We start from the raw sequence: 22,788 nt of genomic DNA, 5'->3' as shown, positions 1-22,788 counted from the left end.
TTTAGTTTTTTAAAAAATTCAAAAACTTGGAAAAGGCAATTTAAAAAGTTTACATTAGTTCAGTAGTTATCGAATTCTTAATCTACAGACAAAATAACTCTCCATACTTTATACATTTCCCCCAAAAAATTATAAACTTTCCCTGGATCAATAAGAAGCTTCACATTACCACTTTATATAATAGAATATGTGGATATATTAAAAAAAAGAAAATTTGTTAATAAAATTATGGACCTCATTTATTGGCCAGTTCATTTATATATCCCATAAGAGGGGAGAGATGGATTAAAGGGGGTGTATGGGGGTTATTGTTATTTTAGCCAGCTGAGATTATTTCTTTATCAGAGTACATGAAAATATGGACAACATCAAAGTAATAATATATCGATTCATGTATTGCTTATAAATTCAGAAATTGTATAACATAATGATAAAGATAAAGAAACATTTTTTTTATAATAATTGCAGTTTCGAAAATAAAATCAATTTTAGTAAGCATCTTTGTAAAATAAACAAAATCGGATGATATATGATAATCATTTAACTATTTCAATCTATCGAGTACATAAAGATTATGTAGATTTTTTTGCATATTATACAGGACAATTTATTGCATTTTACAGACCTTTTTTAACCAACTTTAAAAAGTAAAATACATCGCTGTTTAAATTTTTTTTGTTAGAAAACATATTAGGATAATTTGTGTTCAAAATAAACACACACACACACCCTCCCCCCTACTCAAATCTTAATTTAATTATTTTCATTAATTTAAAAATACTATGAAAAATGAAATATGTATAAATCTTTTTTTTTGCATAACTTTTTTAGTGTCTCTCATCAACCACAAAGTATTAAATACATTTAAAATTGAAGAAATATCTAAGTAGGAGAAGCTTAATTATATAGAACAAGTATTGCGTACCTAAACGGAAAAATAATAGAGAAGCTACTATATAACTTGAGTATCACAAAAATTGATTGCCCCCTGTGAGGTTTGAACTCACGGTCCCTAGTTTACAAGACGAGTGCTCTACCATTGAGCTAAATAGGCCACTTGTACAAGAAAAAAAATTTAAGATAATGCAAATTCATAGTGAATATTAAGTAAATTCTGAAAAATTTGTATCTTTTAAAAACAATAAAATTAGGCAAACGTCAGTAGGGCAGTTACCCTATGAATAGTATTCAATAATATTCATAAGTATCAACGTTCAAAAACGTATTGCTCCTGGTGAAATTCGAACTTATAACCCCGGCATAACAGTGTAGAAGAACCGTGCGCTAACTGATTGCGCCACTAGAGCTCTTACATTACAGGTTCAAACTTTTTGTAGTTGTTCGAGATGGTAGTTTCTATGTTGTAATTTTAAAAAAAACTTAAGATAAAATTTTTATAAAAGAATATAAAAAAATTTAAAAGTATAACATTTAAAAAAATTATTTTTGGGCGATGGAAATGTCTGACCCCCACCCCAAAATTAGCTCAAAACCATCCAATGTCAATATATATATAACTAGCGGCTACGCCCCTAGAGGCCTTTAGGGGGTACTTGAGGAAGAGAGAGAGTCAAATTTAATAACCCAATTTCTTATTTTAAATTTTTAAAGAAAAGTAAAAAAAAAATTTTTTTTGGGGGGGGGGAATTTTTTTTTTAGGGGGGGGGGCCTCCCCCCTCATTTTTAATTTTAGTTTAAAAAATTTTAAAAATTTTTTCTTTTTTGAGGGGGGGGGATTTTTAATTTTTTTGGGGGGTTGGGGGTGTCCCACCCCCCAAAAAATAGTTATAAACCTTCCCAGGACCTATGAGAAGCTACCCTGTTAAGGAGAACCCGATCGGTTCAGCGGTTAGAGAGATCCTTCGGTACAGACACACAGATACACAGACACACAGACATCCTGTTACTTTAGTAAAAGGATTCCTGAGAAGGACAACATTGTCAGTTCAGTGGTTGCTGAGATCTTAAGCTTCAGACAGACAAAATTAAATGAAAATTAAGCCCCGCGGCTGAATTGACGGCTGAGGCTTGTACTAATTTAGCACCTGCGGCTGCGGCTGGGGCTTACAATATCTCAGCCGCGCGGCTGTGTCAAAGCTGCGGCTGAATTAAAAAAATTAAGCTGCGGCTGAGGCTGCGGCTTACAAATATCAAGCCGCGCGGCTGCGGCTGCGGCATAATCATAACTTTGCAGCTGCGGCTGAGGCTTTCTTGAAGCCGCGCGGCTGAGTGCGGCTGCGGCTTCAAATTATTAACAGCCGCGCGGCTGAGTGTGGCTGAGGCTTCCCCAACTATAAGCCGCGCGGCTGATTGCGGCTGAGGCTTAGAGGGGCGTTGGCTGAATGAGGCTTAGTGCGGCTGAGGCTTAATGTGGCTGAATTGGAGTTTTGTGGCTGAGGCTTACAGTGGCTGAGGCTTACAGTGGCTGAATGCGGCTGAGGCTTACAGTGGCTTATGTTTTCTTTAAGCCGCGCGGCTGCGACTAAGGCTGAGACTTATTGGGTGGCTGAGGAAGCCGCGCGGCTGATTTTGAGGCTTCTCGTAAGCCGCGCGGCTGATGGTGGCTGAGGCTGAGGCTGCGGCTGCGGCTTCCGAACCCTGATTAAAACAAGCAATACATATGATTTCTTTGGTAATAATAGCTTTAACTATTTTCTTTCACTGAGAAAGTTTTATTTGTTTGTTAAAAACAAAGACAATTACTTCCAGAACTGTTTAATGTCATTCTGGACATAACTTGCTTTTAGTTTGGTGTTACAGTTACTTAGAATTTACAAGGGTATTTTTTTAATTAAAACCTTTTTAGTTTACAAAATATTAATCTCCATCTATCTAACTTCCTTCTCTGTTCTGAATATAGTATGAAAAAAAATATATTATAGTCTTATCTACCATATTAAGTATGTCATATTAGACCAAGAGATTTTATTCTTTCATTTTCCTCATTATAGACCATTAAAACATGTTTTAAAACTAATTTAAATAGGAATTTAGTTTACCTCATGGCAATAAATTAATGAAAATTGTTATTAGATCAACATAAGTCAATAATTGATTATCAATTGCATGGAGTTATTACCTATAAAACTGTCACTCTTCTTGACATTTCTTTCTATTTACACATCTATAGAGGAGAAAGAAAACTATATTTGGAAAACTGAAGAACTTATTTACTGTATGCATTGAAAGCAAAAGTGTCTAAATATTTCTTCTTTGATGGAGATTTTTCATTTTTCTGAGACAATCAGAAAGAATAATAGAAAATAAATATGATTTTTTTTCTATTAAGAATTACATCAAATTTATATCAGACTTTTATTAAATTTTCTAAAAGTACAAATCTGTTACTATTTATAAACTTTCTTAAAAGGAATAATATTCTATAAGTATAGAACATGAGCATCAAACGCGCTAAAATCTTAATTCCCTCGTTTAAAGAGGTTTAAATTATTATAAGAAATAAATTTGTTGTATTTTTCTACAGAAAACCAAAACTTTTAATTTTTTTTACACAATCACACGATGTTAGATTGTGTATATTTTGTGTGTTTACCCGACCTAATGTATCCTTACTTATTGTATTAAAATGATGAGCTACAATAACCTGTCATTTATTTAACATATTTCAAATACCACAAAATATTCACATTATGGAAGCATTTACCTCTACAATGTGTCAAACCAGAAATTGTTTTAAAAGGCCAAACTGAACTTGCAGTGCATATTTGACAAACCTATGTTTTGACTAAATCTCATGAAACACAGACAGACATTATAAACAATACATCCTATTATTTTCAATGTTCCAAGTGTGCCCCCAGCTGTGTATGTTGTCGTTTTACAACTGTTTAGGGGTGAAGACAACCATAACTTATTCTTGCAATATTGAATACCTAACTGAAAAGCAGTTGACACTATAAATATTGATTTAATTTTAAAACCTATTAAAAAATCTTGCCCTAAAAATAAAAGAGACTGAGGGATTTTTAAACACACTGACACAAGAATAAGAAGAATCCCTCCAATCAACAATTGGAACACACATACCCTCACACCAAACCTTTCTATATAATTCTAAAGGCATTAACCCTTATCTTAGACCCATATTACATAACTTAACCTAACCTAATGTACAATGTGATAGAAAAGTGAAGTGTAATACGGTAGTAGGACAAAGAAACTAAAAAATCAGCCTTGTGACGTCATAAATAATAAGATACATGAGAGGAGAAGTGGAAAAGAAAACCCCTAAATAAGAAATGGATAATCTCTCATTTCTATGACGTCACATGGCTAATTTTTTGTTACTTAATGCTCTCTACTGGCATTTTCCACAAATCCAACAGATAAATTAATTGATAAATTGTATATCAACTGAAACAAAGGATAAAAGTATAAAAGACTAAGAGAAATTGTACTTTGCGAACTTTGTTTTTAATAACTTTATAATAGAATTATTATTTTTTATTATTTTACAGTCTAGTGCATAGAGAGAGGAATTTGGTTTGGATAAGGAAACTAAGAAAAAGGAGTAGTTATAAGTCATGTAATTTTGAATAATTTTTAAATGAATATAATCAAAAGTTCAGACAATAAATAAAACTATAATTTTATCTATTTGAAAATGAGGGTATAGTCACTTTCGTGGCAACACCTCTTAAGGAGCGTATCGTCGTATTTTAACAATACCTTTTGATATTTTAGTTTAGTCTAGGTTCAGATGGTGATAAGTGATCAGATAGGTGATTGCCCCGTAGGGTTAGGCAAATGGCTCCGCAAAGTTAGAGCCCCTCGTAGGGGCTAGAAATAGGGAAAAGCTACAGTGAAAATACGACGAAACTTCTTTAGGAGGAGTTGCCATGAAAGGGACTATACCTGAAAATGAAGTACTTAAGAGATAAAACAATTTACTAATAAAGTTTTACATCCCAATTTATATGAACAAAGTTACCCCTTCCTAAAGGCTAGGGGTGAAGCCTATAGTAAATATACAACACAATATAATTCTATGGCAATTAAAGTGAGGTAAATATAATTCTTTTAAAAATAATATTTCTTCATTCTCATTTTACCTTAGTAAATCACTTGACTTTACTGTACTTTTACCCATGCTCTAGTATGGTGGCTTTAAGAAAGAAGAAAAGTTAGTTAAAGTTTGTATGCACGTTAACCATAATCTTAATACTATCCACTCTTGTCTCAAATAAAATGTAGGTTTTCATAGATTTTCTAAATTTAAGCCAATAGGTATAGTTCATCAAATTTGTAAATGATAAAACATAAGTATCTTTCTGAAGATTGTGAAAACATGAAACTTTAAGATAAAGATGAGTAAAATTGAAGTAAAAAACGTTGTTTGCTTTTTAAAATTAAATTATAAAACATGAATAAAACTCAGTCTTAAGGTATTGATTTGTTTTGCTGTAAAAAGGAACATCGGAGAATTCCCTAAAAGAGCATCATTGAGCACAAATAACCCCCTCCTCTAATTTTTTAAATCAAATTGAAAATAAGTGGCGTAGGGGGGGGGGGGGTTCGTTTTTTTGTATTAATTTTGGTTAGGTTAGTTATATTGGCTACCTGGTAGACCTGAAGAGTTAGGACACGGCAGGTGTAGTCATAAGGAAAAATACATCTTCACTATTTTAAATTTATTTAAAAAATAAGGATTTCCGTTTCAGTGATTGACAGTCACTTATGGGGGAATACATCTAAACATCTTGCAAAATAAAGTAGCTTAAAACAAAATATCTCGAAAAAAAAGTATTTTGATACATTATTTCTTTTCATTTTTATTTATGTTTATTTTATGCATCATTAGAATTTATGTCATTGATGAATAGAAAGACTTTATTTAATTTTCAAAGTCAGTGCAAAGAGAGGTGAAAAGTTGAGTGAATAGCTAGATAGTTATACACATAGTTATATATATAAACATATATAGTTAAATATATATACTTTAATAGATATAGATAGATGGTATACAAACTTATATAGATATTAGACCTGTTAAATATCAAATTTTAACATTATTTTCTTTACTGTGCAAGTAAGAGACAAAATGCGGATTTTAAGAGGTCATAAGTTTTGCTTCAAGATTTGAGTTTTGTAATGCAATAGTTTTTAGGCGAACATAGTAAAAGTGTCGAACTATGACGTCAGAAAAAATTAACAATTAACCAATGAGAAGCCAGTATTCAGAATGGTAAAATATATAGCGGCCTCTCATTGGTTAATTGTTAATTTTTTATGACGTCATAGTTCGACACTTTTACTATGTTCGCCTAAAAACTATTGCATTACAAAACTCAAATCTTTTTAGGCAAGTCTAAAAAAGGTAATTTAAAGTGTTTATGTGTCTATCCTATGTCTATGTGTCATTTTTTACTGTCTAGATTTACCAAAAAAAATCCATTAAAAACTATAAATGGACAGGCCTAACAGTTATAGATAGATGGTATATGAACTTATAAACTTTGGTGCAATTTGTGAAACCTATTTATTATACTGGACCTTCCAATATCTCACATCATTTTACAAACTAAATTTTAAATTGCACTATTTTTTTCTTTCAAATATTATGTAATAGTATTGATCAATTATATCTATAATACAAAGTAGCTTGATGTCTGTCCGTCTGTATGTCCGTACGTCCGTCCTTTCAGATCTCGGTAACCACTGAATCGGTCGGATTCTACTCTTCAGGGTATATACCTATTGGTCCTATGGTGGTTTTAAGCTATTTTCTTAGAGGGTGGGACTCCCCAAACCCCAACAAAAACAAAAAAATCGCTCCCCCCTATTTTTTGTTTATGGGGAAGTTAGTTCACATTAAACTAAGGGCAGCACCAGTAATACTTAATTTTTTTTATTACCTCTTAGGGCAAAGCCCCTAGAGGCTAGGGGCGAAGCCGCTAGTATCTATACAATTGAAGTATGCTTAACTTAAAGAATGTTTCTAAGTATTAATTTGATTTACACGATATTTAGAAAATGTCACTATAATAACATTAGTGTGTGTACTCTGTATATAAGATCTGTTTTTCCAATTAAAGGCTGGTCTTAAAGATTGTTAATAATACAGCATTAGCTCAGATATTATGCAGTCTGACCTTATTTGAATAATGGTCGCTAAAGTTTTATTTACCGATTGTTTTAAACAATTCAATAAATTAGCTTTTTTACAATTTTTTTATTTTAGATTTTTAAAATAATATACTAAGCTACTAAGTCTTTAAGTCAGTGAAGTGCACAGGGTTTTGCCAGAGAGGTGTATACCTTGAAAGGGTAAAAAAGAGGAAGGCATGCTTTATCTTTTCCACACCCTTATTGCGATAAATATCATCATCTATACATTAGAAAATTATTTTTACTACTTTCAAATTTTGTTCACCCAGGACAAATTGAAGGAAAATAAAATTGAATGTTGAAGTAAGATATTGACAGCCAGAATGTTGATAAATTATCTTCAGCTTCTCATAGAAGGTCACTAGCCGTGTCACATTAACACACACACACACACTCACACACACATGCATACTATTTCATATATCGTACTTCTAAACAAACACCTTTTTCATCGTTTGAACAAGGATGAAAACATTCAAAAATATTCCCAAAATAGACCTTTCAAAATAACAAACAAGAAAATAGATGATTTCTTTATTATCACAAATTTATAAAAGTACAAGGATAACTGTGTCATTGGTTGGCTAGCAATGAAAAGGAAAGGAAAAGAACAATAATTTGTATAAATATGATAAGAAGAAAATTGTATCAAATCTTATTATATATTCAATCAGAAGGAAGAGCATAACATAACTATAGAGTATTTACTCAACAAACCATTTCTGTATATGATAAAAATACATTTAATATATACACGTAACTTCATATCGATTTACTTCACTAACAGCGTTTTACATTTGGTAAAAACAAGCTATTAATATTGTTCAAGCAAAAACAATTACTTCATAAACAAGAGGCTTCATAAATAAAAACATGTAAACGTTTGGTAGCTACTCTTTAAGCTTATTTTGTTCTGTATGTCAGTATTTCAATTGTGACGTCACTTTGTACCATGCTTTTCTATGACGTAGTTTAAATCACAACCAGCAAAATGGTCTATGCATTCTTCAGCAAGGGATATACGTTTTTTTTTAATTTTAGGGATCTAAGAGTTGATTAAAAAATTCTTTTCAACTCCCCATTTTTTAATAGTATGAAAGAACAACTTTTTCTGTCCATCCGTCCGTCAGTCAGTCAGTCCGTAACGCTTTGGGATAAAAGTGATTTTCTCGTCTGCAATATAAGATAGACCGCTGCTTTTTTACTCTATGCTGAAGAGTATCCAGCAAAAAAAAATATTCAGTACGTCGGTCTGACTGTCATAATACTAAAGACATAATCAGATAAACACATATTATGACCACTAAAAATATGCTCCATATCTGACTTTATCCGTTTTTTTGTGCTTTGAATATATGAATATTGTCATCCTTGTTTAGAAGTACATCTCTCAATTTATGTATATAACCTTCATTTTACTGAATACTATGCATTATTTTAACATTATTTAAAATAAGTGCAAGTGTAAAAGATAAATTTAATTTTCTAAAAAGGCCGAGCACACATTAAAAGCAAATAATCTTGAGGTTTATAGTCCCCAATGTCATGGTCATGCAATATGAATTTTCATAAACAAAATTAATTCAAAATAAAACGTCTGACACTTTAAACGCTCACTTTTATGATTTTTAATTGAATCATTTAAATCACGCAAAAACATACTTTGTTATATTTTGCCAACATTTTTAAAATCGAAGCTTTTCTATAATTATATCTGTCCGTCCGTCCGGAACGGATAGCTTTTTTTTGTTTATTTAGGCATGTTAGAATTGTCCTATCGATTTCAATCTTAGTATGGTGAGTCCTGTAATAGTTAGGTAAAATTTATAAAGCATAGCAAATCTATAATCATTACCGATTTGTCCGTACGTCCATTTTAAATATGTTGATTTTTTCATTTTTGTAACAAAAAACATTATGTTATCTAATTATCCGATTGATCTGATTTTTGGTATAATGATTTCTGGGACATCAAAGTACAATATTATAAGCGAAGCAACTCTATAGTCAAGTCCTAAAAATGTAGATATGTCCTTGTCCTAGCGTTTCAGAGCTTTGCTTTTATAGATGTTGTCATCCTTGTTTTTAATGCTGACAGCATATATACATATTGATATACATATTAATTCATTGATTTACTGTGTGGCAAAGTGGACATTGCTGACAATTTATCGTCATGCTATTGCATTTGTTTTTGGCCTGATATTCATCTTCTTATGTTAATGTGATAACAGCAACTGATTTTTTAAGTTAAACTAGTAAGTATACTGAACTATTTAAGTAAAAATTGTTAAGAATAAGTAAAATTCACATATTTTATAAAAATGCAATTAATTAAAATTCTCGAGTTTGAAATTGAATTTCATGATAATTGTAATTATTATGTCATCAAATGCCACAGTAAAGTCAAACTGACTATAAAACTAAATCAAATGTATGCACCTTGTTTTTTATACCATAAAATTTTTAATAATGTAATTTTCTTCAATTAACTGAAGGTCTTTTTTGGAATATATTATTAATTATTTTGAAATGATAATCATGATAATTTTAGACATTATAAAAACTATGATATTTACACAGGATTAGTATGTGAGATGCCAGTCGGGACAAAACTACCAAAGTTATATACAATATATGCAAAGAAGGGGGTAGAACATACACACACCCACACATACACACACGCACACACATATATTCTCTCTTTCAATATATATATTATATATACTGCATGATAGTTGAGTATGTCCGCCCAAAGTGAGTGTAATATACATATTCAGAAATACACTCCTCTTTCTCTTAGATATAAAAGCAATACCATATCCCCACCCCCTCCCCTTCCTCCACCTCTCCTTTAGTCCATGGTAGTATATACATAGATAGATATATATATATGCTCATTCCTCAATACGCTTCCGAGAGAAACTATTGAAGGGAAAAGTGTCTCTTACCGGAGGGAGAAATAATCTATGGGATGCCGAAATAAAGAAAGAAAGACGTTTGACTTTGAGAATTATTGCATTGTCTAATAGAAGTATTTTTTATGCGAACGTAATTTTTAAATGGTTTACAAAAATATATTTAAATAAATTTGGGGAAAATGATACAGATTCTTAAAGGTTATTACGATTTATTGTTTAATATTTTTCATAATCTTTTATTCAATCCTCATATAAAAGTAAAAGGATGTTTTTTGTGTCTGTCGTTCTAGATGATCTCCCTAACCATCTAACCTATATGGTTCTCCTTTGCATTGAAGGTTCTCATCCTGGTAAGGTTTATACCTATTTTTGAGAATAGTAACTCCACACTCCGAAGAGAAATCGCCTATGAAATAAAAGAACCACAAACAAACTAACAAACAATTTATTAAATAAAAAAGTAAAACATAATACAGTAGTTAGTATGTATAAATAAAAAGATATGATAACCTGATAACCAGAGGTTGGATAGAATTTGAACAGCGATGGTACAAAATGTTTTATGGGGGAAATATGAATATATACTGCAATCTTACATTTAGCCTTAAAAAAGTACTTTGACTTAAACCATCCCAAGGCCTGGGTTCTAGATAAAATAACTTAATTGAAAAACTATTTCAGAGATCTTTAACTTGAGACAAAATGTTGCCACTCTTATATTGTCTACTAAGCATAAGTAATTTGTAAAATAAAACATTAACAAAGACTAATTATCTAAATGGAAATTATTGGAAAATGTATTTCAGATTACCTCCATAATAGTTAGTTAGTGAAGATTGCCACATTTTTCATTACTAATATTGAAATGGTAATAAGTTATATTAGTTAGAAAAACTCTGTTAAGATTTGTTAGATTTTATTACATCAACATATATGCAAAGAAATTGCCCCTTATTTCCTAGGAATCATTACTTGAAAAATTCAGATCTAGGATAAACATTATTTTAAAACAGGCAGACTTTTAATAAAGTTTTAGTGTACAAACTACATACTTACTTGCATTATTTTGTATTTTCAAGTCATATTTTTTTAACAAAAACAAACAAAATTATTTCTATATTTAGTAAATACAAAAATAGTTTTAAGTTGTGTGGATAGATAGATAGATAAAGATAAAAGTAAGAGTGGTTAGAAAGAGAAAGAAAATTGAGTTATGATATGTATAATTGAATGATTGATCATATTACATGGTGTAGCTATAGAGCAGGTAATAAAGATAAATAATAGAGGTACAGTTAGTTGTGATATGTATATTTATATGATTGATCATATTACATGGTGTAGCTATAGATCAAGTAATAAAGATAAATAATAGAGGTACAGTTAGTTGTGATATGTATATTTATATGATTGATCATATTACATGGTGTAGCTATAGATCAAGTTATAAAGATAAATAATAGAGGTACAGTTAGTTGCGATATGTATATTTATATGATTGATCATATTACATGGTGTAGCTATAGAGCAAGTTATAAAGATAAATAATAGAGGTACAGTTAGTTGTGATATGTATATTTATATGATTGATCATATTACATGGTGTAGCTATAGAGCAAGTAATAAAGATAAATAATAGAGGTACAGTTAGTTGCGATATGTATATTTATATGATTGATCATATTACATGGTGTAGCTATAGAGCAAGTAATAAAGATAAATAATAAAGGTACAGTTAGTTGTGATATGTATAATTATATGATTGATCATATTACATGGTGTAGCTATAGAGCAAGTAATAAAGATAAACAATAGAGGTACAGTTAGTTTTATCATAAATATTTTATAGATGTCCATCTAGTCTTATACATCTATTTATGATGTATGTTGTCTATTTATGTATAGACAGACAATGGGAGTGTAATATATGCAATTTTTAGTCCTATAATAGTGCAGCTAGTTGAAATATGATTTTATTTTCTATATTTAATGAAATGATCATGGCTTGATGATAAATAATTAGTATGGTATATTCTATGCATCAATAAGGTGCTGTGTTTGTAAGCACGATTGGGTTGTTCAAATTTTTATAGCAAAGATACTCATTAATTGAAATAAAAAAGACCAATCGGGGAAAGGAATTAAACAGTTTTACAATTGTAAGCATGGGTTTTAAATTAGGCTCTCAGTGAATTGTTTAAAATATACCAATCAATAGGAACTAATTTTAAAACAATACAAAAAGATTTAACTAGATAATCTTCTAAGCTGTTACTTATTTTTTGATATTTTAAATTAAAATACATTTGATAATACATATAATTTTATATCAGCTGTACTGCTTCTAATGCAAGGGATGATAAATAATCTTTCATTGGTTGATGATAATGCACTGCGGTAAATTTTGTCTAACTCCATCAATTTTACACTATAATATGTTGTAACTGAAACATGTGTCACCTCAAATTCATGTTTTAAATTACGTAGTATATACTCCAAGATAAAAACTGGTTTTGATCCAGTGCAGTGGAAATTAATTGGATCCCGAACCATACTGAAAATTAATTAGGGAGTATTACAAATTTTAAAATCTTCATAACTTAGACTTTGGAGGTAAGAATTGAGGGAGGGGACTTGGTTCCAACTGACAGTATCCAAACCTATCCATCAACAAAATTAGAAGAAGTAATTTTGATTTTGAACATAAATTTATCCGTCAATGTTTTATTTCTTAGCCTTTTGACCCCTGGAATTGAGGTAAAAGAAAACTATACGGATTTTAGAGTAAAATAGATGCTTCATTCATATTTCATGTAAACAAATTTACATTCATCTAAAATTATGCAAATTTAAAAATGCTCTTCCCTTTTTTAGCCAATTTTATTATGAAATGTTCAACAACAAAAAATAGATATTAGCTATCTCGTGGAAATAAAAATACCTACTAAAATTCAAACAAACCAATTTTTAAGCCTATTGCAACTCTGTATTTAAATAGTTTTCATAAGCATCAAAAACGTCAAACCTCGAAATCTCAATAAAATATATTTAGGTTTTTGATGGGATTCAGGTTTAGTGAGATTTTGGTTACAATGGCCAGCGAAGCACGGTATGCATTTTTACCACCCAAATTTTATTTCCTTTATTAAAGCTACCTTACCTATGGAAATACTCGAATACTGTTAAGATGTACCAAAAAAGCGTTATAAAACATGAATAACATCTATATTACTATGTTTCCAAGTAGACATGAAACACTTAATTATTATGAGGCTAAATTTTGGCTCTAATGATGGAAGCATAAATCATATTGAGAAATATTGAGTAGTCTGATAGATTTGGATAATATTATACACATACATAGTACAATATAATGCTAATACACACTCAAAGTACTCTCTTGAGCACTGAACTCCCATTTCCCCCAAAATTGAAAATAAATTGAAAATAAGAAAGGAAGTATGTTTTAGATTTGGTGTTTATTAGTTTATAGTGTGCTAGGTAAGGTTATATTGGGTACTGGGTACCGCGGGTATAGGCCCCGTAGGGTTAGGTCCCCCCGCAGTGGTTGAAATAGGAAGAGCAACACTACCGAAACCCTATTTTCTATTTATAATAAAAATTAGTCTGCAATTTGTACTATAATACACAAGTACTTCCTGTACCATCTAAAATATAAAAGGGTGTGTACAAAATATGAACAATTAATATAAAATCGTCAATACAATAAGGAAGATTACGCCCAATAGTGGCGAGGCTGAAATTGAATATAAGGGGAGAAAAATAAAAGAGAAAAGAAAGGAGAGTGAATTATCAACCCTTCAAATAAGAATTGGACCAAACCAGGCAGACAGTAATAAAGACATAATTTACCTATAGAGTAGCATCGCTACTGTACATTCATTCATATACATTAAATTTGAGTAATCTATACAATTTTCAAATAGCACGTATATTGAAGTTTTGAATTTGTTCATAATAACGTACTATTCAAATATTATAACAATAGCGCAGGGACGAAAATTTTTAATCCTAAAATATTTCTAAGATATACATATACAAATAAATTTCAAGATAATTTTTTCATAAACATTTGATTTATGCAAGAAATTCTTATAATAAAGTAACTGGATGTTTGTTTGGGGCTAACTAACCGCTAAACAGATGTTTCTTCTTTACAGGTTAGCTTCTCATTAATCCCAGGATGGTTTAAAACTTTTTTGGGGGGTGATCGTACTTTTTTTGACACTAAAACTATGGGATCAAATTCAATTCACTACCACCTTAAGTACCCCTAGAGGCCTTTAGTTGCTAAGCCGCTGGTATATTACATTTCAAAGTCTAATTAATCTAATTATAAAAAAAATTAAGCTTATGACTTTATCGATTTAAATAAATTATTCTTGCGTAGATTGGTAATGATTGACATTTAGACTAATTAAATGCACCTTGACTTTCTCGTAGCATTTGATACAACAACAAAATTATAATAATATTCAATATTTTTTTTATTTTTTGATGATGTCATTGTTTTTTATAGTTACTTGTCCCGAGATGCCTTTAAGGTCACTTGAGAAAAGAGGGGGGGGGGGGGTATGAGAAGTGGGGTAAGTCGACTTTCCATTTTCAATGTTTTTTTAAGTATCTAGATAATCCAGAGCTTCATCCGCGTGTAATGGGATGCGTAGTCTAAAACCCAAGGATATTAGATTAAGCAACATCAAACAGACAACCAACCCTTTGACAACACGACCAAGGGGCGTCGTAGCTCAGTGGTAACGCACTGAGTTACGGTGATGAGAGTTCGAGTTCAAGTCCCCATGTGGCAACTCGAATTTCTCAGTCGCAATTCATTCACGCAACTTCCCCTTGGTTGTGTAAGAAGGGTGATAATTGGGTAGTTTGGATACTCAATAGTCAAGTACATAATATCAGTGCAACCCTTACCCAAGCTCCTCTGTGGAGAGCGTCATTCATTACGGTGACTTAATTTGGGACACCTGCCATACTCGGCGAGGGTGAGGTAATAAAGAGTAGGTCCGTTGAGACAGCGGGTCAAGTACCTGTACTTGAGCGTGGACCTTGAGCTGGCCCTGGTGCTAGCATACAAAAGTGTCTCGTCCTACTCCATGATAACTTAGGTCCAAACACTAAGAAACTATGGCTACACACACACACACGACCTTTGTCTGGGAATTCCTTACTGTGCATGGTGATGAAATGCGCCTGTTTAAGTCTCTATCCTAACTATTAATGTAGCCCACCTGATATAGCAGCAGTAGGAACCATTGTTATCATCTTTGGTTATGACGTAGTAACAGGCCGAAATTCGAACCTATTACCTCCTCGACGACAAGCGGTTTCGCTATATGCTATAAGTTTAGATCATTTATTTTCTCCTTAAAGTGAAACTTCTTATATATACAGCTACTAGTATCTATATATTGGATTTTGTTTAATGCCATTAAATTTACAATCTAAGAACTCAAGTTTATATAACTTTTATAAAAACTATTGAAATGGATAAATATTTACTTACTGAACAAGTATTTATTTCTACTATCAAAAGCTTCCAGGCAAAAAGTGTTGCCCAGTGCTCCAATGGGACATACATAAATAATATACAAAACATTCAAGATTTTTTAAATTCCTTTCTAAAAAACAATAGCATAAATTTAGTAACCAATTATGTATAATTAAAGTAGAAATATGTTTGTAATTGTTTGTGTCATATGTTACGAAAGATCCTAAGAACGGATGGTGCAATAGAAATATGATTACTTGATATTGAATAGTAACTCATGGAATTATCATTTTTACTGATATAGTATAGGTTTAGGCCCTGTAGGGTTAGGGTCTCTTGAAAATTATTACCCTCTGCCTCGAATATTTAGTTTGTTTTAAAAATAAGAGAAAGAACATTATTGTGTTCGATGTACACCCTTAGGGAAAGCATCCACTATTTACCCTTCCTTATTATATTTTGAAAAATAATATTAGAGTAACGATAAATATGAGTAAAAGTTAAAACTATTTTTCTTTTAAATATTTGTTCATATCCCATGTTTGGCCTTTCCATGATTGATAATGAACATTACAGATATAATCCGCTTCTTCCGCTTACAGCCAGATACACATCAACTCATGGAGTAAGGGATACAACAATCAAGAATACTTCCGCTTACAGCCAGATACACATCAACTCATGGAGTAAGGGATACAACAATCAAGAATACTTCCGCTTACAGCCAGATACACATCAACTCATGGAGTAAGGGATACAACAATCAAGAACATTCCGCTTACAGCCAGATACACATCAACTCATGGAGTAAGGGATACAACAATCAAGAATACTTCCGCTTACAGCCAGATACACATCAACTCATGGAGTAAGGGATACAACAATTAAGAATACTTCCGCTTACAGCCAGATACACATCAACTCATGGAGTAAGGGATACAACAATCAAGAATACTTCCGCTTACAGCCAGATACACATCAACTCATGGAGTAAGGGATACAACAATCAAGAATACTTCCGCTTACAGCCAGATACACATCAATTCATGGAGTAAGGGATACAACAATCAAGAATACTTCCGCTTACAGCAAGATACACATCAACTCATGGAGTAAGGGATACAACAATCAAGAATACTTCCGCTTACAGCCAGATACACATCAACTCATGGAGTAAGGGATACAACAATCAAGAATACTTCCGCTTACAGCCAGATACACATCAACTCATGGAGTAAGGGATACAACAATCAAGAATACTTCCGCTTACAGCCAGATACACATCAACTCATGGAGTAAGGGATACAACAATCAAGAATACTTCCGCTTACAGCCAGATACACATCAACTCATGGAGTAAGGGATACAACAATCAAGAATACTTCCGCTTACAGCCAGATACACATCAACTCATGGAGTAAGGGATACAACAATCAAGAATACTTCCGCTTACAGCCATATACACATCAACTCATGGAGTAAGGGATACAACAATCAAGAATACTTCCGCTTACAGCCAGATACACATCAACTCACGGAGTCAGGGATACAACAATCAAGAATAAATTATTATCCCCCCAACTCATACTCTTTCTTGGGTGTTAAGTATGCTAAAGCTAATTTCGTATGGGTGAGTTGCACCTGGACTGAACAGTCAACCTGTCAACCCAAGGTCAGACTCTTGGTCCTTCACCACATACCAGTGATACAGTACATTACAGACAACCAACCCTTTGATTGCACAATCTGTGTCTGGAGATCCTAATGGTAATGAGTTGAGCCTTTTTGGGGCCAAGGCATTCCCCCTTCTCTACTTTTTGATGTCGTGTGCCGAACAATGTAGGTAGGTACCATTATTAACATCTTTGGTATGATGGATTTTAAAATAAGATGTACGAGTACTTTCCTTCAAGTTATCTATCGAGCAATGAAACCTCTGTCCCATTTTTAAAAAGTTGAAAATGAGTAGGGTACTTTTTCCAATACGAGTGCCTGCGGGATCAAACTCTGCGGTGTCCCAACCCAATTACCAATATAACCTAACTTAATTTTCCCTAATGTAATGAAAAAAAAATACCAGCTTCCTATATACTTAGAGTCAGAGAGGTGCCTAGACAGATTTTAGAAACGCATAAAAAAATTTAAATAAAAGTGTCTGAAATGATTGGTAAACTATCAAAAAATTATTCCTATGTTTACTTTTATTTCTACTTTAGTATTGTATATCTGATATCTATGCATTTTACTGTATCAATATAATTTACTCAAATAAGATTACAGAGAAAATAAAGTTAAACCATAGAGGAATGATACAAACAATACGTTAAAGTAACAAAATGCCTTTATGTTTCTCTGTCTATCTATAACAAAGGATCTTGTTTACCAATTGAACTGATCGATCCACAATTTTCAATGGTTTAGGGCAGGTTTTAGACTACTTTTAGATACACAAACCTCTTCCTACGATGGAATATGTAATGATTAAAGATTCTACTTTTGTAGCGTTCTTAGTGATTGAACATCTAGCTATGTAGTCTCATACGTCTATTATAGGTAGCTTTGGTAAAAGTAAATAGTTGCCAAGTACTTGGTTAGTACCTACTCCTTATCTAATAATATAATCATTTATCCGTCATAAATATCAATAAATTGGCCGCATAGAAATGGATTAGGCTTTTTTGGAACAGCCCATTTGTCTTCCTGTTTTTTTACAGCATAGATACTCTATAAATCAAATTATGCACCTCTTATAAAAAAAATTCTGCATACATAAATCTACAGTATAAAATAATTCAGTAAGTTTTTAAAAAGGGAAATCTGTTAGTGATTTATTTGTTTTAATTCAAAGTATAATTGATTAATGTATTTATATACAGTTTTTTTTCATTAATAACAAGTAATTTCCAAATTGAACTTCAAACATCAGACAGACAAAATTTTACTTCTGTTATTTTGGGAATACAAATATGGTTTGACTTTAAAACTAATATGACAACTGCATGTAAGTTCATAGGTTCTGCATTTATTATACAAGAGTTAGGGCATGGAATAATTTAGAATAGTTTATAGGTTGTGTATTTATTATACAATAGTTGCGTCATGTATTAATTTTAAATATTTCATAGGTTGTGTATTTAGTATACAATAGTTGTACAATGGAATAACTTAGAGTAGCTCATAGGTTGTGAATTTATTATACAAGAAATGTAACATAGAATTATTTAGAATATTTCATAGGTTGTGTATTTATTATACAATAATTAGGACATGGAAAACTTTACAATAGATCATAGGATACAATACTTACAGCAAAGAATAATATAAAATAGCTCAGAGGATCTGTATTATTATTCAAGAGTTTTGCCATTGATTAGTTTAGAATAGTTTATAGTTTGTTTATTTATTAAAAATAGTTGTGCCATGGAATAGTTTATAATTATTCTTAGATAATATATTTATTATAAAAGAGTTAGGCCATAGAATAATTTAGAATATTTCATAGGTTCTGTATTTATTATATAAGACCTACGCCATGGAATAATTTAGAATATTATTTCATAGTTCCTCATGAACCAAATCAAAGAAGTATTTCCTCCCCTCATTAATAAAGTTAAGTTGAATACATTACCTGGGCGAATAAGCTACCTGTCCCTTTAACCTTGTTTCTTTGTAAAATGCATATAAACATTGATGCAGTTTATTCTACATTCTACTATTCAAATATAAATTCAATTACAAACAAATATAATTAATATTTTGATCGGGCATAAAATATTTCCATTCATCTTACCCATGTGTAGTTATTAATTAGTACATGCATATATAATTTTTAGCAGCGAAGCTTATCTATAATTTATAATGTTTGTCTATCCGTTAGTTTATCCTAAAACTTTTGAAATATTTATATACCAATGAGCATCCAGTATGTGATTTACCTGTTTATGGGTGTAAATAAATATTAAATATAAAGACAAATAAATTTAGTTAATTTGTTTTTCAACAAAAATTATGAATAAACATAAAACCTTTTAGTAGTATAGCAAGAACTTTTATGATCAAAGTAGCACAGCAATACTGATCTGGAAAATTTTAATAAACAGCATTGATGAGTAGTAAAATTACGGGGCGTTATCCTTTCAGATTTTTTTTCAACTTTGAAACTATGGCCGAGAATAATAGTTTTTTTTACAACTAGGTTAGGTTAGGTCATGACTAGCGGGCCGAGTCCTCGCGGCTAGGCAGTGTAGGGGGCCGAGCGCTGCGGCTAGTCAGACTAGGGGGCCGAGTGCTAAGGCTATTTAGGCTAGGAAGCCGAGCGCTGCAGCTAGGCATATTTGTTCATGACTGTGATTGTACTGGTATGTACATGTTTTTGTGCATTCTACTTTGTACATATACGTGTAAAGGAATGTAGAAATATAAAATGTAAATAAAAGCATAGTATTTGATTGGATATGGAACTGTACCGACAACTCTAATTATAGAGTAACTGCGCTGCGCAGAAAATAAATGTTTTTGTGCAGCTTTGTTTATATGTTTCAAGGTTTACAACCATTATCATAATAATATGATAAATAGTTAGTTCATGAATCAAAGAAAAATCAAATATAGAAATACATTAAATATTTTCGTAGTAAAATTATGTAAGACATTTGTTTTTGATTTGAGATTAACTAAAGCTCATTCTTAGCGAATTTAAGAAGTTAATCTGTAAATTAGTTAAAAGGGATACACAGATTGGATACACCAATTGAATAATATGACATTGGGCAATTTATTACATTAGTCTACAAAGTTTTATAATAATGTTATCTTATTTTTAATGGCAACTTCGGGGACTTTTATGAAATTTTGATTGGTTGGTTCATCAACTTGAGTGCCCAAACATTTCAGCCATGAATTGTAATCTTTAGAAAGGGTAATTTTGCATCATCATTGGGGATGTGCATAAAATTATCGGCCTTGGTAATATTCCTTTAGATCTCCCAATAAGCCCTGCGATCTTAACTCGTTTAGGGCTTATTTATTGTTCCTTTTATTAATGATATAGTATTTTAGTGTGTGTGAGTGTGTGTGTGTGTTGTTTTTGTGTGTGTATGTGTATGTGTGGGTGTGCCTCATTAGAAAAATATACAAAACCATTAGTTACGCCATGCTCTTATGCACCTTCCAATAATGAGATTATTATTCAATAGGTAAACAATTTTTTAGATCCATGGATGGTTTTCCTTAAAGTGCTTTTCGAGCACAGGAATTGAAGAAAAGTGAGAGGGGTAGTTTATCATGAGTTTGTGTTACGTTTTAAAACCATTTTAAGAGGTTTGGTTGTATAATACTTTTAGTTACTTGCTATTAATAAAAAATTGCCTTATTATTTATTCTTTTATTCTATTTTATTTTGTATTAATGTATACATGTAAAATCGGAATTAATTTAAGGAACCTTTTCTTTTTAATAATGAAATTTTCAATTTTCTGACCTGGTTATGTTTGCTACGCTCCTTTGATCTGTAAAATTATTGTTTTCCTTTCAAGACTTCACAATGTAAACAAATCCTAGCATACCACTGGATAAGAAATAGGCTTCTGGAAAAAAAATTTAAATATTAAACCGAGCAAATCATATTTTTGAGAGAGCGAGCAATATATGTTGAGGCTTGAAATCTTTGATTTTGGTTTTTACCTAAATTATTTGTTTTTTTCTATTTAAAAAATTACTCTAATGTTTCCTTAATTAAATCTAACCTATTTCATCTATCTATTTTTCTTCCATCCCAAACTACTCTGGTTCTCACTAGTTTAACAAAAGTTAAATTCAAATTTTAAGCAATCCTTTAGAATTCCGATCTAAGGCGATTAGTAGACCACAAACAACCCCCCTTTCATTAGAATAATTTAAGAAAAAAACTATTTAGTCCTATGTAAAGACTTTCTTAAAAATACATTATTATAAAAAAAATAAGATTAAGAACGATTGGGGGAATAAATTTAAAGAATAGAAGATGGAAGAGTTAAAAAGCAGTATCTTGATCCAGCACTAACCCATTAATGTAACTATATTGGATCTAAGATTATACTATTTAATAAGACTATAAAGAAGAGTTTTTATACATATTTATTGATTATTTTTCAAAAACAACGCCCATACTTTAAAATTACTTAAATGTTTATGAAAAATAAGACAGGTTCACTTATCACTTGCAGGGAAATTGTTAGGAATCTTTAAACTAGGTTACACATAAATTGGTTAAATCGTTTGAGGTGAATTCTATGTATATATAATATATATTGACCATAGGTATAGCAGTATTCAAATCGTGCCTTCTACATGTATAAAAATCTACAGTATATACATAAGCGCTGATCTTTATATTGCAGCGGTTATTAATTTGCCTACAATGACCACTCGGGAGCGAGGTGATGACGTTTCGGAAACTGAACTTTGAACATTAAATTGTGTTTTATGGGCATATTGATAAACACAACGGACAACAAACAAAATGGTAGCACAAACTTTGTCTCGAAGTCCTAAAAGTAATACTAAGACCAATACAAATGTAGCAAGCTCAATATTGAAGACTTATCAGTCCTGTAGTTTTATTTTGATATTTTATAAGAATTTAAATTCAATTTAGAGTATGATATACAGGGTGTTTTTTTTAATAGGACAAAAGTATTCCATTAACAAAAATTTATAATCTATATATTAATTTTTTATTTACTTATTATGTATAAATAATATATATAATTATCTTTCGGTATAATTGCCAATTACTTATGAGTCTAAGAGGCGATATAAGAAATGGGCCAAATATTCTAAAAATTCTTCTTATTTATAATCTTTTTTTTAAAGTTTGATTTGACATGTCAATATAATATTTTTCTCCCGACGTTTATCTTGAAGCTAATCCAAAACTTAACCAAAATAAGTATTTTCATTGTATCTATAGAAAAATATTTTTATTTTTTGAACCAAGCGATAATATATGTTTAAATTATTATCTTTTCGCCTGACTCTTGCTTTTCAAGCAACTAGCGGATACGCCCTTAGAGTCCACTAGGGTTACTTGAGGAGGTGGTGGAAGTCGAACCCCCACCCAATTTTAATTCAAATTTTTTTTTAATAAAAGAGTTAAAAAATTCTTGGGGGAGAAAATTTTTTCTAAGGTCTACTTCTTTTCATGGGGAGGTAGTACCATCCACAAATAATGTTATA

General features: G+C 31.2%; 1 non-coding gene across 1 annotated transcript; it reads right to left on the bottom strand.

The window, feature by feature from the left end:
- Positions 1–982: 982 nt before the first annotated feature.
- On the bottom strand, positions 983–1,054 carry TRNAT-UGU (transfer RNA threonine (anticodon UGU)). Its single transcript has one exon. It is a non-coding gene; the product is annotated as a tRNA-Thr (tRNA).
- Positions 1,055–22,788: the final 21,734 nt, after the last annotated feature.

This window comes from Acartia tonsa, chromosome 7 (assembly GCF_053477335.1).
Source record: "Acartia tonsa isolate MP-2025a chromosome 7, ASM5347733v1, whole genome shotgun sequence".
Classification (NCBI taxonomy): Eukaryota; Metazoa; Arthropoda; class Copepoda; order Calanoida; family Acartiidae; genus Acartia; species Acartia tonsa.
The sequence above is the reverse complement of the archived record's forward strand: the minus strand, read 5'-3'. Positions and strand labels throughout refer to the sequence as shown.